Raw genomic sequence first — 25,462 nt, 5'->3', positions numbered from 1 at the left:
ACCCCACCCATGAGAAATTCATGCACCGGGCCTCTGCAAACACACACACACACACACACACACACACACACACACACACACACACGCTGAGTAGCCAGATTATTATGCATTCAGAGATCATAATAATCTGGCCATTCAGTGTTTTTTCTCTATTTTAGGTACCAAATTCACCTACGATAACACTCTTATTCATGCCCCTTGCCGCCACCAAAAAACATTCATTAGCTATTTGTGTTTAAGACCATCTATTGATCTTTAACGAGTGTGGATATTGCGTCACCACGTTTCTGCCTTCTGTCCTACCTGCATCCTGGGGTGATGCCTCAGTGTTGACGGGAACAGCTCTGACTCAGATTCCTGTAACACCTTTCCAAGGGTGATTAACCTGGAACCTTGTTCCCAAGTTCAAACTCATGGCCTTCTTTTTCTCTTCTGTTTCATTGCTGCCTCAGAGTCATCTGGGAGAAGAAGAAAAAAAAAATATTACCAAAGGACCCAGTGGGAGCAAGAATTTGAATATCTTAAGGAGAAGGAAATAGCCTTGTTTTTCGGCAGAGGGGACTAAATTGATGTTGGGGACCAGCTCCATTTGCCTGAGAGATGATTTTCATTTATTTAACAGTCTTTATGCGTCAGGGTGTTATTTAGTTCGCCTTAGAATCCCCCGAGTGCTCTTTCACCTTGTTAATCTATTTGATGATGTTGTTGACTTGGCAGGAGAAGGTATTTGAACATGTTAATGTTCAAATTTTCTTGTTTGAAAAGTAAACCAGCAGAACAAACTGTACCCCTCTGGGTTGCTACATTTGTAAATCTCCTTATTTTGAAAGTCACATTATGTTCTTAACCAGTGCCCCTTGATCTCACCCACTCCAAATTTTTATGACAATATAATGGTTAATGTATACTAGATACTAGAGAAGGGAATGCTGTTTATTTGTTTCACCTAATCACTGTCATAAAATGAAAACATATTAAAGGAAATTGCTGGTCAGTAATGGGAGAGTAGATTATCAGAAGAACTCTCCTGCAGCCCTCCCTGTTGGGCTCAGTGGGATGAAGGGTACTGGGTTCCAGTCAAGGGCACATGCCCAGGTTTCAGGCTCGATCCCCAGTAGGGGGCATGTAGGAGGCAGCTGATCAATGATTCTCTCTCATCATTGATGTTTCTATCTACCCTTCCCTCTCCCTTCCTCTCTGAAATAAATAAAAATGTATTTTAAAAAAGAATTCTCCTGCAGATATCAGTGATAAATTCTAAACAAAATTAAAACATATATGCAATTATTTATAATGGTTTTAAGAGCCACCATAAGCAGGTAGAAACTGGCCATAAAAGTTAAGTACTTTGCCCTGGCCAGTGTACTCAGTGGCTAGAGTGTTGGCCCACATACCAAAGGGTCACAGGTTCGATTCCTGACCAAGGGCACATACTTGGGTTGTAGTTCATTCCCAGGCACATTCAGGAGGCAACCCCTCAATGTATTTCTCACACCAATGTTTCTCTCTCTGTCTCTCCTTTCCACTTTTATTTAAAAAAACAAAAACAAAAACAAAAAAAGGAAAAATATCCTCGGGTGAGGATTAAAAAAAAAAAATTAGGTACTTTGAGTGAAGTCCATATTTATGATTTAGTTTATACTTTTACATCAAAAGCACCGAATTCATATAATCTAAATATTTGGTTAAAAGACTGTCTGGAGTGCTTTATTGGTTGAAAAATCCAAAATGACTGCATGCTTACAAAATGGGCTGCAGCTTGACGGGATGATTTCTCTGGACCAGATCCTGGGAAGTCATTAAGAAAAAGGGAGATACACTGGAAAAGATTACAGCCAAGCAGCAGGATGGAAGCAGGACAGCCAGCGCCACACCACTGACTCCTGACAGGTGGATAAACCCAGCCATTTTCCATCTAATTGAGGGGAGAAGCAGGTAAGGGGTATTACATTCGCCTTTGTCTAATCAGGAAGCCAAAACAGTGAGATTTATAGACTCTCATCAGGGAAGCTGCTAGATGGTGTGTCTGGTGAAGGACAGATTGTGACTTTCAAAAGAGGGAAATTTACAAATGTAGTAACACAAAGGTAGTGACAGATGCAGAGCTGCAGAGCCTTGGGGTAGAGGAAAAAGCTTTTGAGCTGGTGCTTATTAAGAAAAAAAACAAAACAAAACACCGTGTGGGAAGTGAGAAACTTTCCATTCTGCACCAACACATTCATCCAAGGATATTTGTCTTTATAATGCGAAGGAGACAAAATCTTTATGGTTCTTAAACATTTCTACCAAAGTGCCCTAGTAGTGCATAAAATCACACATTTTACTCAGGAATCTGAGAGGAGAACTTAGAGGGAGAAAAGAGGTTTGGCAGAGGAAGAGAATATAGTCTAGAATGGTCCTATGCAAATGGGAAGTTTCTTGAAACATTATGTTTTATCTTTAAAGTGAATAGCACCCACTCTGATTTGAAGAGTTTAACAATTATTCTCAATTAAAATTAGTTTGCCACATGTATCATGTGGATTTTTGTTTTTGGTGACCTAGTTTGGGAAACTAGATGAATACATGATCAGTGACCTTGATTTTCTTGTTAATCTTTCCTACCCTTTCAGAGGACCATACATAATTAGGTTGTGTGGAGCCTTCCTCTGTTATTCCTGGCTGCACCCAACCCTGGACACATGGTGGTGGTGGTGGGTTATAGTAAGGGGGTTTGGAAGGACAGGCAAGCAACAGAGAGCTAACATCTACTTTCCTTCAATTGTGTGTGTGTCTTTGACATCTGTGTTGATGTCTAAGCATCAACATGGGCAAATATAAGTTGGGATTTATTGCTTAATCTGTTGCCAACCAAAGTATTTGGAAGGAGCTATAGGTCAGTAGCCTAAGGATACTCTCTAATAACAGGCTCAACGTAACCTTTTCTAATATGCTGTATTCTTCTTTTTCATGACATCATTCTTTGAGACACAGATTCTTCCAGGTGTGCTCCCTAGATGATTCTTGAAGAACTATGCTTATGTCAGCCATGATTCCTCATTTGCATGTATATTTTATTATTCTAATGTGGGGGACATAGGTGTGATGCTGGAGCAGGAAAACCAGCAATGGCATATGCACCGAGCAGCTTGGCCTGAGGCTATTTAAAAAGTGCCAATGAGTTCCCTGCTCACTCCTTGTTTGTTCACAATCCCTCCTCAAGGCCTGCCTGGGGACCTATTTTTCTTCTTTCTGTTTCCACTTCACTTCAAGGTCTATATAATTTGCAAAAATTTTCCTGAATTTACTAATTTAACTTCTGTTTCTGTAATCTAACCTTGAGTCTTTCTCCTTCTTATTCTAATATATATTTCCTTCTCTAATTAGCATTCCCACACAACAGTCTTGCATGAGCTATGATGGTAGCAATAGGCTCTGCAGGTAGGGTACATGCATGGATAATGATAATAGCCAACATACATTGACTGATTGCTATGTGCCAGATACTCATTACATGTGTTAAATTAATGCAAATTTGCAATGATTACTATCACATTTTGCAGATGAAGAAACTGTAACTCAAAGAGCCTAACAATTTGTGCAAGATCCCAGTTCCCATAGCAGTAATTGTAGATCTGAAATTTGAACCCAATCAGTTGATTCAACATATTGTGCTATGCTACCATCAGCATGGATTCTTAAATTATTGTGATTGTGGTTATTTTGGTCAGCCTCTTTGCTTTGCTAGAATATTTAAGACTAACTCCTGATGTTTCAGTTTATTTTAATTTTTCTATAATCTTCTCATTGTAGTGAACCAACAGCTTAAAAATTATAAATCACCATCAGAACATCTATTTATGTTAATAGTCAGTTAGACAAATGATCAGTTCATCATTGACTTGAGTCTTCAAGAAAAGCATTTGTTCAGAGATTGATGATGCCATTGAAAATGCCATTATAGAATCACTGATTTTTAAACATGAGAGGGATCTTGATAATAATAATAATAATAATAACAACAGTAATGATAACAATAGTAGTGATAGTAATAATACTGCCAACTACCAGGCAAACCAAGCTCTCTAATTTTAGTTTTTTTCTAAGATCACTATAGACATTATTTTATTAAATCTTCAGAATAGCACTATGAGGTAGGCTATCATTGTGTACTATAATTATTTTACAAGTGAGAAAATAAACTTGTAATAGTTTGATTACTTTCCCAAATGGTAATTGGCAACATTGAGATCCAAATACTGCAGAGTTTGTGTTATAAAGCATGCTATTTATTAACATTTATTATACCCACACATTTTTACAGATGATAAAATTCATGTTTAAAGCAGTGACTTCACTTTCCCAGATCCCACAGCTAGTCAGTGGTAGCGTTGAGACCTCGTTGAGGCTTCTTCCCATTATTGGCCACATTTTCTTTCATGTTACCTTTTCTGTACCAAGTTTCAATTACTACCATTTTTTTCTTCGTCCATCCCTTCATGCAATGCAAAATCAAGGGCCAGGCTTATGTAAGTCACAAAATACAACAAAGGCTACAAAGACAGATATACCTTCTATGATCTTATGATCTAATGAGAGTAGAGAAGAAAAGTACACAAGCAGCTGATTATGTTTCACAGAAGAAAGGATTATATATTAAAAGTACAAGCAGAGTGTTATGGCAGGGCAGAGCAAGATACGAGCAATCTCAATTTGAACTCAGAAAGGATACTTGGAGAATGTGGAATTTGAAATAGCCTTGAAAAAAGGACATGGGGTTGAAAGGAAAGGAATTCTACCTAGGTAAGTATATAGGAGAGCTAGCTAGATGCTGTGCGAGGTACAGAGGCAGTTCAAAGAACAGTCTCTCATAATAAGGAAATGAATTCTTCCTGGTGAAGCAAGACATATGCACATAAAGCGAAAATGAGCAGTGGTGTGTGAAAGAGCTCTAGGAGGTCAGGGATAGAAAAATCTGAGAGCTGGAGTAGTCAGGGAAGGAACATTGAGCAAGCAGAGCTTGAATAGAAACTTGGAAGGTGGGCTGGGCTTCTAGGGGAGAGGAGAAGTCGTGTAGGCAAGGGGAGGGACCCAGGTCCAGCGAGGTGGTAAAGCATAAGAATGGTTATGACATAGTGAAGAGATATACAATAGAATACGTGTGTGTGTGTGTGTGTGTGTGTGTGTGTATGTCTGCCCGGCAGTGGTCGCCAGCCTTTCAGACCTCACGGACCACCAGTGGTCCGCAGACCACCGGTTGGCGACCACTGGTTGTGGCAGTGTGATGACATGTGTCAATCAAAAGTGAGGAACCCAATGTGGAATCCTGAATAATGACAGGCCCTGGGGAAGGCTGTTATATGGCCCTGCGTGATTCCGGCTCATGTATCAGTCATCTGAGGGCCCCTGGCTGCGAGTGATCTTGGAATCAGCTTTATGTTTAAATATAAAAAGCAAAAGCAGTCCATGATTTCTGAACTTAAAGGCTTTTTGCTTTTTATAGGGAAACAACAATATGGTTTAAGTGCAAAATCCATAGCACAGATGTTGAAGGGGCCTGCCTTGCTTCTTCATAATTACTCGTTATGGTGGTCTCTAATATATGTAAATTTAAAGTGGTTGCCAGTGATAAAAATTGAATTCTAGAGTATGAAAGTAGGGGAGTAGGAGAGGCAGCAGCAAGATGGACCTGACGCTGGTGGAGGAAGTGGTATGAGGTGCTCTTGTGATCTGCTGCATTCACGTGGAGGCCATGCTTCCCATGAGCTGCTTCCAGTGGATGCCAGATCAGGATGGGGTGACAGGGCCTGGCCGTTTCTGCCCAATGCAGGGCTCCTCTGGGACTGAATTGGTTGGTCTGGCTAAGACTTTGTTAAACCTACACTGTTACCTGAGACTTTTCCTAATGAATGCTTCCTCCACCCCCTTCTCTGTGTACAGATGTCAGCCTTGCATCTTTGTTTAAAGTTTTTCCTTCCTCCCTATCCCCCCCAGTACATCTCTAGACTTCAAATTCTTTCTGGGTTTCTGTTTCCTGCAGGACCCAACTTACACATATCTTTATGATGACCTCAATCTAGTACATATACCTATGATCTAGAATAGGGTCAGCAAACTTCTTCCATAAAAAGGCAAATAGTAAACATTATAAAGGTCTTTTTCTTCATGATTGTCAGATTTTCCACAATAACTGAGCACAGATTTTAAACAGAAAATTGTACACAAAACACACAAATTTAGAAAAGACTAATAACTGAATCAAAACTGGAAAAGATGATAAATTACCTACATATACACAATAAAAGGGCGTGGATTTGAACTTTGGAATTTTCAAAAGTTTTTAAGAAGCTGTAGCATTCAGAAGCACATTTGATTTGGGTATAGTGAGAGAAGTTTAACGAAGGGATCACCTACTAAAATGTTCAAAGTACCTAGTGGAGCTAACAAGAGGTAGTTCAGAACCCCGCTGCTAGCAAAATGAAGAGCTATTTCTATCTATCTCTGGATCTGAAGTGGCAATGGAGGAAGTGGTAGCCAGATCTGGGGAAGGGTAGTCACATGGAGAAGGTTCCCTGGAGCGGTCCACCAATACATGGAGACCAGAAGATGGAGCCAGAGAAATAATGACCTCAACTTTATTTTATTATTGTTGATCCTGACCTGAGGATATCTTGTGTGTGTGTGTGTGTGTGTGTGTGTGTGTGTGTGTGTGAAAGTAGAAAGAAAAGGGAGAGACACACAGAGAGAAATGGTGTAACAGAGACACATCTATTGGTTGTCTCCCACACACACACATATGCACCTTAATCAAGGTGGGGGATGAACTTGCAACTGAGGTATATGCCCTTGACTGGAATTGATCGCAGGACCCTTTAGTCTGTGGGGCCGGTGCTCTATTCACTGAGTCAAACTGGCTAGGGCATGACTTTAACTTTACTTCTCTCCTACCCTCCAATCCCTTGCAAATGCTTCTCCTTGAATGACCCCCCAACTAGATGTCAGAGGGCAAGGGAGCCTGTTGGTGGAGATCAGCTCTCAGTTGCAGAGAAGGGTGAAGGGAGGAGAGATCTGGTGGATAAGTGAAAAATAGAAGCTGTAAGGATAAATAAGTGTTTGCCACAGTGGATCTCATACAAAACTTTTCACATAACAAACTCTTGGTTTAAGTTTATATGAATTGAGGGATTGATAGAAAACCTTTTGAATGAAGGGGAAACCTGGTCAGTCAAGGTTTGGACATGTCACAGAGAGCAAAAAGATTTTTGGACGTATCTAATATTGTGGGGGGAATAAAGTAGACTATAGCAACAAGCAAGGAGTTTATGGAGTCTCATTAAGATACAAGCTGAACAACAAAGAATCATCAATTTATGGATAAAAATCCCCTGAAGTAGCAAAAATGCTGTAGTTTACAAATAAGTGTGACTGGAGGTCAAGGGAAAGAACTAAGAAGGCAAATTACAGTGAAGAGGACACAAGAATGAGTAGGGAGAAATGAAAATAATTTTAAAAGTTGGAATGTAAGAGAGGCTTATAAACATTAGATACCTTTTGATATATATCTTTTTTTTAATATATTTTATTGATTTTGTACAGAGAGGAAGGGAGAGAGATAGAGAGTTAGAAACATCGATGGGAAAGAGTCATCGATCAGCTGCCTCTTGCACAACCCCCACTGGGGATATGCCCGCAACCAAGGTACATGCCCTTCACCGGAATCGAACCCGGGACCCTTCAGTCCCCAAGCCGACACTCTATCCATTTAGCCAAACCGGTTTCGGCTTGATATATATCTTTATAAAAAAGTGTAAAACTGAAAATTTAGGAGGGGGAATTTGAAATTAAACATTCGACATTATTAATTATTATTTTATTATTTGTGATTATTTAAAGCTAAGAATAATTTTGCAATTTTCCTGTCTGCTTGGAGCATTACATTTTTAATTCATTTGATGTTTAGTTCATTTAAAACACATTTTTGTGAATTAGGAATGAGGTCATGTGTAAATGGGAATACAGTAGCTTGCCAAATATTTGGATAATTGTTTTAAATGATAGTATGATCTTAGAAAAAGAAAATGTGGCTGTTTTGGAAAGATACTATTTTCTTCTAACATAAAAATATATCGACAGGCCCTGAGATTCAGCAGGAACTCATCTTTAGGATAAAACACACATAAACATTTTTAGATATTGCCTAATGGCGGAGAGATAAATGGTTGTCAGAAAATGGAAAAGACTCATTTGCAAAGTCTGAGTGGCAATTTCCCTATAATTCTGTGTCACATGGATAAAGTACTTTCTGAGTCAGGCTGGCTGATGGGAAGGAAGAAATGGCCAAGATTAATGAGATAAAGCAAAATAATGTTTATTTTCGGAGGTACTCTATTCACATCTCAGAGTGGGTCTGCCAGAACCTTTCTCCCAGTATCACTGTATGAGGTAAGACATTTATCAGGTTCATGGAGGAGGAGAATGGAGATGTCTGCGGAAACATCTCTGACAAAAGGAAGGGATCTCTTGCACCTCTGCATTATGTCTTCTTCTGCCTGATCTTACCTCCGGTGTGTTTGAAAATTGCTCACTGTTCTCTTCATTTTAGAGCTAGGAGAAGGAAACTTGGGATCTATATTGTGTCATTTTTAACTTTTAAGAATAAAGATAAGCTATAGTTGAGAACTGGAAAGCCAGTTTCAACTGCAACAGTATTGCTTATATCACAGAGAAAGAAAGAGACAGTGAGATAGAGAGACACGGAGAAGAGTTGTTAGTAGAAATTGCAACCTAAAACTTTGAAAGGACTTGTAATCATCTGGGCACAGTGTATGTTGGCCTGTTTTATCCTTTTATTTGCCTGTATTAAAGAATAGGTCCACCCAGCAGGCTTGGCTCAGTGGTTGAGCGTCGACCTATGAACCAAGAAGTCACAGTTCAATTCCTGTTCAGTACAAATGCTTGGGTTGTGAGCTGGATCCCCGGTGTGGGGCATGCAGGAGGCAGCCAAACAATGATTCTTTCTTATCACTGATGTATCCATCTTTCTCACTCTCTCCTTTCCTCTAAACATATATTTTAAAAAAAGAATAGTTCCACGTCTGGCTGAGTATCATTCCCACATTCAGGAAAGGAAAGCTTATGAGAGATAGTGCTGTCAGATACAAGGGTGATATATTTGTTAATATATAGTGTGATACAAACTTGGGTAATCTATCATTTGCCCCAAATGGTAACCCACTGATGATAGTATAAAATAAGATGTTAGGTGATTTTGAACTTGTATGTTATTTCCCTGCCAAAGTACTCATTATTTCATGAATGTACCTAACACATCTAGAAATATCTAATGCAAAATACAACAATAAAATGACCAGCAGCATGTGTGTGCATGCATGGGCATCTTACCTTGCCCCATGTGGCCTTTTGGTTGCTTTGGTCTAATCTTCAGGTCTGCAAAAGTGTGAGAGATTCTTAGGATCCAGTTATCCCATCTTTTAGAAATGAACAATTATTAGGAAAGTATTTTTCTTTCCAGTGTTCTGCATTGCACATTCAAATATGTATGTGTGTATATATATATATATATATATATATATATATATATATATATAATTTTTTTAAAGATATTTTATTGATTTTGTACAGAGAGTAAGGGAGAGAGATAAAGAGCTAGAAACATTGATGAGAGAGAGTCATCAATCAGCCGCCCCTTGCACACCCCCCACTGGGGATATGTCTGCAACCAAGGTACATGCCCTTGACCGGAATCGAACCCGGGACCCTTCAGTCCCCAAGCCGACGCTCTATCCATTGAGCCAAACCGGTTTCGGCCAAATATGTATATTTTTATATTAATGCATACTGACCTATAATCTCCATTTAGAAAATGATAAGCTAATACCTACCAATTACCTCATCCTTTCTAATGGCTGCATAGCATTCTGCTGTCTGGATATATATATTTTTTCTTATTAATATAATATTTTATTTGTCTTCCCTCTGTCAAACCCTGAGCCAACCTCCTTCCCCAGGCTGCCTGGGGAGGTCCAAGAAAAGGAACAGACAGGGCAACAAGGAAAAGAACAATGGGAGGTGGAGACTGCTCCTTCCTAGCAGGGGTCTTCAAACTACGGCCCGCGGGCCACATGCGGCCCGCAGAGGAATCTGATCCGGCCCGCCAGGTTTTTTGGGCAGTGAGCGCAGCTGAGGTGTTACAGTAGGAATTAGTAGTTCATATAGTCCGGCCCTCCACCTCTCTGAGGGACCGTGATCTGGCCCCCACTTTAAAAAGTTTGAGGACCCCTGCAAGAAAAAGATGAGAAAGGCCAGGACCAGGGCAAAGAGCCCCAGATCCTCTGAGAGGGCAGAGCCCAGAATGGCGCAGGAGAAGAGCTGTTGCCTCAGAGAAGGGTTTCTGGGATAAGCAAAGATGAGGCTCCCAACACAGTTGCAATTCCAGCCCCAGAGCCTGCCACCTCTACTGTGGCAGCCTCAGCTCCAAGGAACTTGGCTGCTGTTTATGTGTCTATGTCCCCTGAAATGGCGCTGGTTTGGAAGCTGCGGCTAGAAATAAGTGAGGTCAGGGGACATGGCGCTGCCAAGCTGCTGAGGTTCCCATCTGTCACTGCAGAGAGTGGTGGCTCTGCTGAGAGGGGCTCCTGACCAAGGAGGGGGTGGAGATAAACTTGGTGCAGGTGTACATTTTCAGGGGATGAGGAGAGCTGCTCCCAGTGCAGAGAAGACAGGGAGCTGTGTGGATATACTCTTAATTTATCTGAAAAACTCTTTATTGGCCCTGGCCTGTGTGGCTCAGTTGGTTGATTGTCCCGTCATGCACCAAAAGGACACTCGTTGGATTTCTGATCAGGGCACGTGCCTGGGTTGCAGGCTCAGTCTCCAGTAGGAGGCATGCAGGAGGCAGCCAATCAATGTTTCTCTCTCCCCCTTTTCCATCCTCTCTCTCACAAATTCGTAAAAACATATTTTTAAAACACTCTTTGTTAGACAACTTTTAGGTTATTTCAGATTTTACTAATGAAACAATGCCCAACCTGAACTTCACATTGACACGTATCTTTGCATTGTTGTGTTTGTTTCCATATGTGAAACCCAAAAGTGAAATTGTTATGACCGTGCACGTTTAGATTGTTGGGATACAGTGCAACGTTGCCGTGTGGAAAGCTTGTCCAATTTATATTCCAGGCATCAGAACTCTGTTTTTTAAAAAACATTCACCAGTCTGGTGATCCAAAGCTCTTTTTAATTTTTGCAAGAATCAGAGGTAAAAAAAATGATATTTTATCATTACATTTCAACTAGTTAAAGGTTGAGTCAGATTTTACTTTTTAAAAGATGAAAATTTAAGTAGTTCCCCAAAAGAAGGAGAGAACATTTCCCCCAGATAAGCCCATTTTACTTCATTATTTGGTGCATATGTTGCATGTTGTCATTCCTCTATCTTACATGCCACTTGAGGCGCCCTCTGTGTTTGCCCGTGTTCTTCCAGTATGTTGTGAGTAGAGTTACTGATCCTTATTATAATGTGTGCGGACTCTCTTTCTGGAAGAGTGCATTTTCTATAGCAGGATTCACTGAGTGGGAAGGTTTTCTGTCATCGCACCAGATTGATGCCGACCCTGACACGGCTCTCTAAGTAGATCCTATTTCTAACTTAATGGTGGTGATTTTTGCAGTTTTGAAATGGCTTCTATTTAAGATTTGCCTGATACTTAAGGGTTTATTTTCCTGGATGATTTCCTTTGTATGGAAGTGTGTGTGATTTCTGGTTCTATGAGTTTCAGCTGAACCGGAGCATAAATGTCCACACTCAATAGTCATGAGACATTGGTAGTTGTTAAAATGTGCACATTATTACGTGGTGGTGTGAATTTGGATTTCACAGTTATAGTGGAATACTCTTTTGCATATTATATTTGAGAAATCACATTGAACCTTATGAATCCAGGAAAAGGAATGTGCTTGAGATTTAAAGTCTTCTGTACTAATATTTCAGTGATAGAACAGAATGTGTTGGGATAGTAAAGAGAGTCACTTGCTCTGGCTTTATGTGAGATTGACCTTATGATATATATGTACTTGAAAAGAATTGATGAGAAATGGAACTGCAAGTAATTTTTTCATATCAGTTGTGCCGAAGACCATGAAATATGATTACCCAGAATAAATTTTTTTGAGTTTTTAGCACACAATGGTTTCAAAGTCCAAGACCTTAACATGTAAGCAATTTAACTGGAACAAAGTTATTTTATCTGGAAAGTGAAAACAATAATATTATTCCCATTTCATATAGAAAACAATGTATTTCTAATAAAGCCAATGTATATTTAATGACATAGAATCAAATGTGCATCTAGTGTTACCTTATTCTAATCTTTGTTATATCCTAAATTTTATGTTTTTGCTGCCTATGTAAAAGGTTAGGAATTTTAAATGACTGCTCTTTATGCTTTATATTAATTGCATAAGTTATGTAAGTGCATAGATTATGTGTTCATTTTGTAAAAAGGATCACTCTCAATAGAGAGAACTAGGGATATAACTGAGATGAAAATGCTCAGGACAATATGCCTATTTTGTACTTTCATCTTGCTTTTCACTCTTCTTTTTCATATTCTGGATCTGATATTTAATGCAGTATCAAATATATGCACTAAACTAATATCTGAGCTCTCAGATACTAGTTTAGTGCATATATTTGCATTAAATATAGTATCTGCATTAAATAAAAACAATTTCCAGTTTACAAATGAAGAAACTAAATTATAGGGAGTTTAAGAGATTTGTTGAGTCCTAGCTGGTTTGGCTCAGTGGGAAGAGCATCAGTCTGCAGACTGAAGGGCTCAGGTTTAAGTCTGGCCAAGGTCATGTACCTTGGTTGTAGGCTTGATCCCTGGCCCTGGTCAAGGCATGTGGGAAGGCAATCAATAAATCTATATCATTCATATTGATGTTTCTCTCTCTGTGTCTCTTTCTTTTTCTACCTTCCTCTCTCTCTAAAATGGAAAACTATCCTCAGGTAAGAATTAAAAAAAAAAAAAAAAAGATTTGCTGAGGCTCACAAAGCTAGTATGTAAGCGAGCTTGGCCTGGAACACAGAGCTCTTTGGTGCTCAAACATTACTCCTATCATGTGTCCCCTGTCTCCTGGGCCATTTGTGTTCATGTACCAGCATTCTGTAACCTTTGTATTTCCTGAGTACCAAAGTAGTAGAAAGAGTGTCCCATTAAAAGTCAGGAATCTGAGGTTCTAGATTGACTTTATTTTGGTCTCATTAGCTTTTTAAAAATTGGTTATGATTTAAATTTCCATGGAATTCCACTTTATATTCTGGAGAATGAGGCTAGTAACACTACCTACCCATTTTACAGGAATGATATATGTGCACAATGAAAATTTTATGTAGATATTGTAAAGCCTTGTTGTGGACTGTACTATTGCTCCACCGTTTCTTCCAAAGGAAGGATTTATAGTTCCTTTTCCTGCTGATATAAGATCGGGCATGTTTTGCTTTGGTCAATGAAATATGAGCAAAACTGATAGGTGCTGCTATAAGAAGAAGCTTTTTATTTCTCTTCTGACTCTATTCCCTCTCATTTCTGCTTGCAAACAATTTTTTCCCCCCGAGCTCATCTCCTTTTTTGTTATAAATTGCTGAACAGAGACAAGAGTAGCCCACACGTGGTATCAAACAAGCTCCAAATGTTAAAGGTAAAGCAGCGAAGGCCTCACAGCAACATGGGTAATTAAAGCAGACAAAATCACTCGAACAAAAGAAAGGGTGTGGCCATAAGTATCATTGTAAGAATCTTCAAATTGACAAAGGGGATACCCACTAAGCTCTCCCACCTGGATAAAATTTCCCAGAAGCGACCAAGATCATGGCTCTTGTATAGATCTGAGATGCCTGGTTTAGAGTGGAGGCATGTTCGAAAAAGAACTGTGATTGTAGCTCTTGGCACATGTGCTGATATAAGTCAAATAAGACAAGAAACTGCTTTAAAAAATATATAGATTTGTGTGACACCTGCCCCCCCCCCCCCCAAATCCACTAGTCTTAAATAAAAGAGATTTAATTTTTAAAACTTAATGTGACCTTTAGGCTTCCAATCTTTTCTGGTCAGGAAACAGGATGTGAAATGTTCTCAGATTCTAAGAAGGCCATTTCCAGTCATGCCTTCCTAAGGAGGTCAGGGAGATAATAGAAAAAGACCTCCCAGAGGGCTGAACCAAGGGCTATGGACAACCATGGAATAGAGATCTGCTCCTGCAGAGGAAATAGGGCTTAATCCAGAAACCAGCCCTGCTGAGCTGGTCTCCTAGGGCTGCCATAATAAAATGACACAGACTTGAAGGCTTAAGCAACAGAAATTATGTTCTCACAGTTCTGGAGGCTGCAAGTCTGAGATGAGGGTGCCGGCATGGTCCCTCTCCGGTGAGAACGCCCTCTCTGGCTTGCAGACAGCTACCTTCCCCCTGTGTGCTTATGTGGAGAGAGAGAGAGAACAAGTGAGAGTGCTCTGGTGTCTCTTCTTATATGGATGCTAATGGGCCCCAACCTTACTACCCCACTTCACCCTAATTCCTTTATGAAGGCCACATCTCCAAATATTGCCAGTTAGGGATTCCAGGTATAAATTTTGATGGAACACAAACAGTTAGTCCATAACACTCCTTATAAAGGTCGGCTCCTTACAATGCCTGCCAGCAGGATTTTAGAATCACTAGAAAAATGGCTGCATATATCTACCCTGGTTCCTGTATCTGAATGACGTGCTTATTAACGGAGGTGGGTTAGGGAGGGGCCGATTACTACCTTCCTCGGTTTTGGCTCTTGGACTCCAGGAGAGGCACATATATACCTAGTAAAAAATTCTCATGAGAGCCCTAACTGGTTTGGCTCAGTAGATAGAGCATCTGTCTTCAAACTGAAGGGTCCCAGGTTTGATTCCAGTCAAGGGCATGTACCTGGGTTGCAAGCACATCCCCAGTAGAAGGTGTGCAGGAGGCAGCTGATCGATGGTTCTAACTCTCTATGACCTTTCCCTTCCTCTCTGTAAAAAAAAAAAAAATTCTCATGAGAATGCTTTGATGGGATGATGAAAGTTACAGATGACTTCCTTGTGGAGATAGGATGGGAATTATTATACCCTATATATGGGGCAGAGGGTATGAATTATTTGTGAATCTGAGTAGCATTAGGAACAGAGAGGTTTAATTTCTTTCTGTCCTTCTTGCTGTGTCCCTCATGTCATGTATCTCCCTGTGGAAAGATTATATATCTGAAGTTCATTGATGCTAGACTTTGGCAATATGACCTTCTGTTTGGCTAAGAAAATGTGAACAAAAGTGATTGTTACTTTCCAGTGGGAATGTTAAGCCAGAGTAGGTTTCACTACGAGATGGACAACATCCTATAAAGGTTACTCTGTCAGCCTGAATGGTGTTGAGAAGATAATATTCAGTAGAACCATAAGGGTTTTTGTGGTATAAATGAGAGGAACGACACAATAAAACAAAGCTTTTGTTGTGAGCCACGAGAGTTTGCGATGGTTTGTTAACACATGTAACTCAGCCTAGGCTAACTGATAGCAACCTGTACCTGTATGGGGACTTCATGTTACATTTAGTGTGCAAGTTAGACTTAATTTATCCAAATCGACCAAAGGATTGAATGTACTGTTTTATTCAATTTGCAAAGATCTTGAGGCTAGCTAAGACAACTGGAGAAAGGTACATTTTCATGTTGGAAAGGCACCCAAAGAAGAATTGGATACCATCTTTCTTCGGTGTTTAAATGATAAGATCCACTAAACTGTTCTAAAACAAGTTTGGAAGACATTTTTAAAATGAAGAGCAAAGATTTTGGAAAAGAATTCATTTTCCCAGCAAGTGTTCCATGACTCTGGCTCCTTTACTGTATCATGAGAGGGGAATAGTGCACTGTTTCTTCTCCCAGGGATGACAAACATGCTGACTCACCCAGTCCATTCCATTATCATAAATTTAGGATGACTTCAGCAACATTTTCTATGAACTGGCCAAGGCTATTAAGAGGCTAACTCCGTTTTCTTCCTAATTTAAATTCAATTGGTGCACCAGTGAGAGCTCTCTAGCTTATCTGGTCTTCATTAAGGGCCTGTTAAACTATAAAAAAAGCATTACATTTTTTTGGACATTCGCACCATTACATATAATATTAATTGCCAAAGTATACTAATAAGCTTATTAGAGTAACTGTTCTTTGGGTATATATAATTTTGCTTATTACAGAGTCTGCATTCTGAGTAGCATTAGGAACAGAGGGGAAATAATTCTATTCAGCTATAAGGAAAAGGGTTACACAAGCAATCCATGATCATCAGTATTCTCTTCAAAGTGGTATCCAACTCCTTTGGCCACCGCCTTGTCTTCAATCATCTGAAGGGACTGGATGCTCATTAGTAAGCGTCTCCACCCAGTTCCTGGTGCTGAGCATAGTATGAGGGAGGGAGATAAAATAGACTTACTCAGCACTGCCGGTTGAGTCAAATGATCTTCCAGGTGGCAAATACTTGATCAGCTCTTCTCAGACTTACCAGCCCCTCTATGTGGAGAAGTCCAAAATCAAAGAGTAGTAGTAGCTTAGACAGTGAGATACCAATAGGATGTGTTATAAGAACATTCTGTCTGCCTACATTAAGACCCACAATCATTTGTGCATCTAGGCTAATTAACAAGACTTTTTTTTTATCCTTCACATATTGTATAGTCATAAACCTTCTGTTCAGTTTTTATCAAGTGAATATAAAATACTGACCCTGTACAAATATCTTAATTTTATAGATCCAAAGTACAAATATTTGCTTGAAGTTCATACAATGTGAGGGGGAAAAAATCAAAGCAAAATGATTCCACTTTATCTTGTTACAACAATGCCCACGAGTTTAAAATGATCATTAATAATAGACCAAGTTTGGGAACTCTTGGTGGCAAGAAAATTAAGTGTGTTCTGGGAGTAAGGTCACTGAAGTTCTCCACTGAGAACATCATAAAATAGATGACTCACTTTACAAAAAGAAAAAAGAAAAGTTATGTACAGCATCAACAGTGTGTTATTTGAGAGGCCCATCTCTATGTTTTCTGAATATTGCCAACGGAAATGCTAAGAATAGCCATGGCAAGTTCCAAATGTTGTGGTTCCCAAACTTCCTGTAACATTATGTATTGCGTATGTATTGTCTTGTTTGGCTGTTTGTTTAGCTTTGCACTTCATTTTCATTTTAATCAATTTATGCTCTCTAGATATTTGAAGAAGGTAAATCCTTATTGTCAAACATTCCTGCAGTGTAACAGGGATAATTTAATATTCGTATTCATATTTATTTAATACCTAGTTCTCTCTGAGTGCTTATTCAATTTTAACAATCAACTTATGAGTTGACAACACATTTCTATTGATCACTCAATTACACAATTCCTTGTATAATAGCATGCTAAGACTTGTATTTAGTTTGGTGCACATTTTCAGCATTGACATCCCTTGCTGTGTAAATAGGACTATTGTTAAGAAAGAGTACAGTTTTTCATAAGTATGTGTCGAAGACAGGTTAAGTATTTACCATTGGAAAAAAACTGTTGAGATGATTACTCAAGAACTTGATAATCTTTATTGCTATTCCCATATAGAATATAGTTATCTAGTATAGCCTATTCGATGCATATCTAATTTAGGAATAGCATAGGAATCTAGAAAAATAATATTAAGAAAGAGAGAATCAAATATGAAGGTATTTAAAATAGTTTTAACTTGTTTCATACATACTTAATATTTTTAAATAACATTAGAAGTGATTATGGATAACAGATTGACACTTTAGATTTTAAAGAACCCCTGAAAACCACTTTGCCCAGCTCCTACAGTGCCAGAGCACAAGGAAGTGAGAGATTTGAGGCTAGAATAAAGGACTCTTTGCAACGAATCAATATTCTTTCTTCTGCTACAAGTTGACTCCTTATATTTTTAGAAAATCATAACTTTGTAAATTTATCAGGGAAAGTTAGGGCACAATTCTCTTATCAAGAAAGGATGAGTTATCTGATTAGAGACTTTGGTAAAAATGAACTCATCATGTTTATCTCATTTTGTGCCTTTTTTTTCCTATTAGGTGCTAGCTGGTCCAGAAAGCAGTAGTTATCAACCATTCCACTTAGAGTTAGGAGACCTTCCCCTGTCTAATATGGCCTGTAGTAGTAGTGTTATCATGGTTCACAATAAGCTATGTCCTGTAACTCAGGTCAGTCTTTATGAGTTATAAATGTGATACTTTGATTTATATTCCTTATGTGTTTAAATTTTTAATGAAAGAAACCAGGGTCCTACTGACCTCAACAGATGTTCCTGACATACAATACTAAAAATATAACAAAATATGATATTTAAAAATTGGCTTAAAATATGGTAGGGAGAAGGAAATCTTCCATTTCCCCATCCCCAATCAAATATATTAGTGAACTCTAGAATGGGTGCACACCCTTAGGCTAGCTCTGAATGGGGGATGTCTCCTCATGATATCATGTTGATGTTGCAGACTGCCCTGGTTCTATATGATGAGACCCCTCTCTTCCCATCTTCTGGGAGTTGGTGATGGGCCCTCTCTCCTCTTGGGAATCCATCAGCCTTACACATGCAGTATTCTGTAGAATCCTGGCTATCTCACACCTGCAAACTTCTTTCTGAGAAGAAGCTCACATTTTCATTTTTATTTATTTTTATTTTACATCCTCTCTCCTTCCCCTAAAATTCTGTTCTCTCTGCAACCTTTTTTTTCTCATACATTTTTGTAATATTTCATTTCCTATCATTTCCCACACTCACATATAATATCCCTATGTGCATCTTTATTTTCGTATACTATACATAATTTTTAGATTTTGTACTGTAGAAAAAAATGATGATTGATTTGTAGTGAATTACTCTCATCCACTTTTCCATTTATATTATCTACTATATATATATCTGCAATTACTTTTTAAACTCACCAAAGAGGAGTTCCTGGGATTGATAGCCTGAAAGAATCTACCAGACTTCACTCACAGTCCTTGAAGAAGAAAGTGAAGAATGCCCAGGGAGAGCCTGTTGCAATCTGCTGTGTTACCCAGAGCCTGATATTGAGGTGCATTTGCCAATTTCATTTTCTTTAGAAGGAGATATGTGCTACTGTTAGGTGGGCTTCAGTGAAGTGTCATTTTTCTTTATCTGTTGCACTTTCTTTGTTCTGACTACAACTTTTAATATTTCATATCTGACAAATCTTCACTTGGAGCACAGTAAAAATACCAATTGAGATTTCCTTCTTTTGGAACCATACTGTTATGAAAGGAGAAATTTTACTACCAAAAAAAGAAAGGAAAAAAAAAAAGAAAATGGTCAGTGTCTCTTTTGCCAAAACAGAATAAAGTCACATGAACTTATGAAAAGGCTAGGGTAAATTTAACTAGTGTCAGGATAATCTTGTCTGTAAGTACTTGAAATTCAGGTCAGCTATTGCGCTCAAATTATACTATTTAGCAAGCTTTAGCTATGATGCTGGTGTTACCTGGCTTCATGGACAAAGGCTAACGTCATTTAAAGACTGAGGTGAACTTCACTACAAATCAACTGTGTTGAGAAAATGTTGAGTAAGTTGCTCAGTGATGGACTGAGGAAAGAGAACTCTGTGAAGAATAATGAAGGACCTCGGTTAAGGAGAACGTAGTATTAGCCTGCATTAGCTTTGAAGACAGAGAAACAACTCAGGTCATGCTGATATGAAGATCAGTGGGTGATCAGGAAAGACATCCGATTGATCAGGAGGTGTATACAGAACCCAAGGCAGGATTTGTTCTAATGGAGAGGAAGGGAGTTATAAAAATGAATCTTTGGTTTCATTAAAAAAAATTAGTTCTAAATATCAACAGGAAATGAGCTATTGACTATGTGTTGACATTTCAGGCCATAAAGGGACTGAAAGTAACACAAACATACCTTTTAAATATGCTGATACACTTGAGTGACATTTATGTGGGAGAAAGATATTAAACTCATATTTCCTCTACTCTTAAGGCTATGCACCAAGGTTAGGGAATTGAGCAATGGTCTTTCATAAAAAAGTTTTTAATTTATAATTCCTGGTTTTGTTCCAATGCCTTATTGGACATTGAGACTGATAGCTAAGTTAACCCCAAGCCCTGTTGACCTTCAGGTCCTCTCTGTTGACAAATATTGAACTCTCAGGGCAGTTTTGTGTATTTTTTTCAACATTAACTAAAAGGGTAAGCTAAACTGAATCAAGTTCCAAAGCTAATGATGATAAATAATAGTGTTTCCAAAACTATGTCACATTTTTGTTATTATTAGCCAAATTACAAAGCAAACCTTTCTTTGTATCTTGTAATTATTTCCTCCTAAAACAGAGGCCACATATAGCAGACGTTAAGATTAAAGTGGCTAATAATTCATTTTTGTTTGTCCTTTTCCATTTTAAAAAATGGGAACATTAAGACAAAAATTCGGATCTTCAGATTTTATTGAAAAATTAGATCTGGCACCACTATTCCCACTTCCCTCATGGCTATGATTTGATGGAATAGAACAGTGCTCATAGCGAAGCAGAGCAGGTGCTTTCCAATGTGTGCCATTCCCCCTGGCCGTATGTCAGACCAGCTTCATTTCTTACTTTCCTGAGTAGCCTTGAAGGTATGTAACTCCGTGACTCCACTTTCACTAGTGCCTGATCCTACTTCAAATTGTCTTCTGTAGGCCTTTTAACCTATTTTGTCAGTAACATCATTTTGCTATATATTGAAACAAAATGTTAGAACTGCTTTTCAAAATCAATCCTTCTTCACTAGCAATTGTGTCAGTCTTTGCCATTTAACCATCCTTTATTTTTTTTAAATTTACTACATCAGTCATATTGATGTGGTTGGTGGTGGTGTAGAAGATGAGAAGATTAAATGAATAGGAACTGATAAATAGACATATTTCTTTTGTGTAAAACAAAACTCATATTGTCTTCTGGGTTCCTGTCTCTTATTCTGACAGGACTTTGATTATGTTGGTTTTTCTCCTGAGACCTAACTAACCTATGTCAAGTCACTGCCTCTCATCTCTTTGGCAATGTGTTACATTAATGATTGCATTTCAGTGGGTGAATGTGTGAACACCTTAGGCAAGTTCTTCTGTGGGGAAGAAATCTGTTCTAGCTGAAACTGGTTCGGCTCAGTGGATAAGTGTCAGCCTGTGGACTGAAAGGTCCCAGGTTCGATTCCTGTCAATGTCATGTACCTTGGTTGCGGGCACATCTCCAGTAGGGGGTGTGCAAGAGGCAGCTGATTGGTGTTTCTCTCTCATCGATGTTTCTAACTCTCTGTCCCTCTCTTTTCCTCTCTGTAAAAACTCAAAATATATTAAAAAAAAGAAATCTGTTCTAATATCTTTATTTTTTTTATTTATTTACCTAGTAGCAAAATCACAACCTGCTGCCCTGATTCAGTGAGTGGGATAAAGTAGCGTTAGATAAATCTGATTAAAGTGACAACAGAAAGTGCCAATGTGGGGTGGCATTTGAACTTCAAGAAGACCAAAATCATGACTACAAAAGAAATACAAAATTTTAACATAGACAATGAAGACCTTGAAGTTGTTCAAGATTTTGTTTACCTTGGTTCAGTCATCAATTCAGAGACTGCAGCCAAGAAACCAAGAAAAAGTGGAAAATGAAAAAGGCAGCCCTGGAAGAATTGGGGAAGATCATCAAGAGCAAAGATGTGTCCTTATATACCAAGGCTAAGATCACCCACACCCTAATATTCCCAGTTACTATGTTTTGATGCAAAAGTTGGGCAGTAAAGAAGGCTGATAGAAAATAAAAGTGATTCATTTGAAATATGGCATTGAAGGAGAGCTCTACAGAAACCCTGGACCACTATAACGATGAACAAGTGGATTCCAAGTTAAGCCTAAAACATTGCTGGAGGCAAAAATGATGAAACTGATGCTATTCTAACTTGGGCACATCATATGATGGCAGGGTTCTTTGGAAAAGACTATAATACTGGAAAAAATAGATGGGAAAAGACAGAATATGAACTGGATTGAATTAATAAAGGAAGCCATAAGCAGGGGTCTACAGGAGCTGATTAGGGCTGTGGAGGACAGGCCACTGAACATTACTCATTTATAGAGTCGCCACGAGTAAGAGCTGATTCAGTGGTGCATGACATACTCAGAGATAACTGTGTTATAATTCCAGTTATGGTGGTGACCAACTGTTAAATGGGTTCCAATTTATTGCCTGTAGTGCATTAGTCTTATTTTTTAGTTTTTAGTTGAATTTTTAATATATTATTTAGCCAGACATTGATGACTGTGACCCTTTTTTTGACATGTGGAAAGAGTTTTACTCTTTCCTTATATGTACAAACCCATAAACACACACAATGAGTATGAAATAATTCTCATTTTATTATACTCTCTCTTTCAAAGAAGGCTTCAATTCAATATTTCTTTGTAAAAATTAACATGATTATTGAGGTTTCCCCATTACTTTTAGCTACTTTCTGGTCTAATTTTAAGTGAATCCTGGGATAAAACCAATACCTAAAGGTGAAAGGTAAAGTTATATCACTTCACATTAAAAATCTGTTATTTATTAATTAATATTTTGGAAAATAATGACGTGCTTGTTGATTTTGAAATCTATACTGCAGTACTGTAGGCAATGCAGTTTTGGAGAACTCTATAAATACAAATATCTTGATCATTTGCTTAAAATCCAAATTTACCCTTCAGGAAAATAAAGCAGATGACAGCATATTCAATGAGACACAAGTAGACTTGAGAGGAAAGCAAACATTCTGAACAGAAGGAACAGAAATTAAAACAAAAATAAAAAAGAACATTGACAATATATTCTAGGGTTGGAAATGTATAAATGCTTTGAGCACAGGAACTAGTTTTATTCATCTTTGAATCTCCAGTGCTCAGTCCCATGCTGGTTGTGTGGGGGAAGCCACAGTAGCTGTCAGGTAAATTGCCTTGATTATGGTTGCGTGGGGAATTAGGCTGCTACCCATATTTCTATGGACAGACAAGTTCATAGAACACTTGGTGCTTAAGCACCTATCACTCATAACGAATGTCCTTCCAAAGATGAAGAAATGGTATGGAAAAATGATAGTGCTTGTCGTAATAAAAATGCTTGCTTATTTAAAGGTAAGTTAAAATCAATGTATTTAAAGAGGCCAAATATGGCTAGGTCTTGAAGACTTACCTGACTAATGTGAAAGGATATGAAAACTGATGCTTCAAAAGTTATATATTAAATATTAAGAAATCATTTAATTTTTCCAGGAGAATTTAATACTATAAAACTACAGAATTTTAGAATTCTTGAATGTTCATTACAGAATAATACAAAATAGTGCTAGACTTGACTCTAAGAGCAATACTTACTGAAGTAAAAACTTTGATAATTGCATGTTAGTAAAAGAGTTCTCCATAATCAAGATTGGTGGCTTTCAGAGATTTCTGATGATTATGTTTATACTAGTGGTCTGGTACACAGATACATGCACATTGAAAGGAAATTAATTAGAAGAAATATCTTAATATCGCTATTTGCCCTTTCTCTATAATAGAAGTGTCAACCAAATTCACGATTGACAATGACAGATTGAAACACATGCCTGTGATTCACCAGCGAGAGCTTTATATGTATTGCACAGGTGCGAGTCAATTTAGCCTTTTATATACATAGATAAACTTGCTTAATTAGACCTCCTTTCTGATTTAGCTAAACTTTTTCCAGCCCAGTGAAGCACCTCAACTTCTCTTTCAGGTAATTGTTAGCAACATAGCAGTAAATATCAACATGAAGCAGATTATTATTATAGATCACCCAAAAAGAACAAAGGATGAAATATTTAACTGCAGCAGTGTTTGACTATATTCTGTGCAGGAGAAAATGTGAAGTCATTTTCAAGGTCCACCATTTCTTACTTCTTTTCTGTTGGGTCAAGCTTCTAAACTTTTTAAATCTCCATTTTCTGTCTAATGAAAAGAAAATAAGATTCTACTGAATCTCCTGTCTACCTACTCCAGGACTTCTGTGAGGATCAAATGAGATGAGACATGGGAAAATGCTTCACATACATTTGATTAAAGTATAAAATATTTGTATCCAGCTATAAAGCAAGTCATGTTCTTGGGCTGAAGAAACTCCAAGGAGGCTATTCGCTAGAGAGAGGAAGCTGGGTGTTGCTATGTGACACCATTACCCAGTGCCCACAGTCACTGTTTCTGAGCTGGGCCAGGCTGTGGGTTGCATTTTGTGCCATGGAATCTCAGCAGTGTTGGATGAAATTTGGTGGGGTCTCCCTCTGGGGTGGTGGTGGGGACTGTGTCCCACTTGGGGGAAGTTGTGTGTTGCTTTGTCTGTGCTAGGTCTGCGGTGCCATTTCTTTGTAAATGGCCAGTGTGCATCACAGCAGCTCCTGTGTTGAGTGTCTGCTCTCTGGTGGTCAGTGCATGTTATAGTGACCAGTCAGATAGTTGGAGAGAAACTTAGCATGTTAGCTTTTTATATATATCTATAATAATAAATGCATAATATGCTAATTAGACCAGAGAGCCAAATGACCTTCCTGATGAAGCAGGGGCTGCAAGGGCTGAGGTAAGCTGCGGTGGCTGCAAGGATCAAGCCCCTTCAACAAATTTTGCACATCAGGCCTCTAGTATATGTATATACATACTAGTATATATATCTATATATACACATACATCTATATATATCTGTGTATATGAATATATGTTTATCTTTCTATCTATATATATGTATAACTATATATATTTCCTTGGATACATGCATATACATATAGCTAAAAGCAACTTGATTATAGAGATATAATCTTTCTCCCTGAGAGATATTTTTGGATTGATTTTAATATTTTAAATGAACTTTTGATCACACTTAAAATCATGCTAAGTTGCTTGTGATATTTCTCTTTTTTTCTATTTTATTATTTCAATTAAAAAATAAATTGGTTGTAACCCATTGAACTGATTCCATGACCCACTAAAAGTGTGTAATCCATAAGTTTGACATTCACTATAGCAGAGCTACAAAAAGTACAAGAAAATCAATTGGTATCAATAGTTTGCTTTTTTAAGAGTAATATTTATTAAACATCTCAGCACTCAGTCAAGTCTTCCATGTCTTCTTTCATTAACCATTGATAATAACCCTTGTAGTAGGCAAACATTTAAGGTGGCCCTCAAGATTTCCCACTCCCCCAGTGTTCATGGCCTGCCTTATCCCTGGGGCAGGGACTATGATGGGTTTTATACATGCTTATGTTCTGTGGCAATGTTGGTCTTAAGGAAGTTTATCTAGTGGCCCAACCTAATCATATGAGAGCAATCCCCCGTAACAGCCAGTAAGGAAAT

The 25,462-nt window shown here is 38.3% G+C and overlaps 1 pseudogene across 1 annotated transcript; it reads right to left on the bottom strand.

Annotated features, from left to right (window-relative positions):
• Positions 1 to 1,740: 1,740 nt before the first annotated feature.
• On the bottom strand, positions 1,741 to 10,678 carry LOC311626041 (ATP synthase F(0) complex subunit C2, mitochondrial-like; annotated as a pseudogene). Its single transcript has 2 exons — positions 10,259 to 10,678; positions 1,741 to 1,915 (listed from the first exon to the last, which is right to left on the bottom strand). The product of its transcript is annotated as an ATP synthase F(0) complex subunit C2, mitochondrial-like (transcript).
• Between the last annotated feature and the right edge of the window lie 14,784 nt (positions 10,679 to 25,462).

The sequence above is a fragment of the Pipistrellus hanaki genome (assembly GCF_964339955.1).
Source record: "Pipistrellus hanaki genome assembly, chromosome: 7".
NCBI lineage: Eukaryota > Metazoa > Chordata > Mammalia > Chiroptera > Vespertilionidae > Pipistrellus > Pipistrellus hanaki.
Note: the sequence above shows the minus strand (reverse complement) of the source record. Positions and strands in the feature narration are given on the sequence as shown.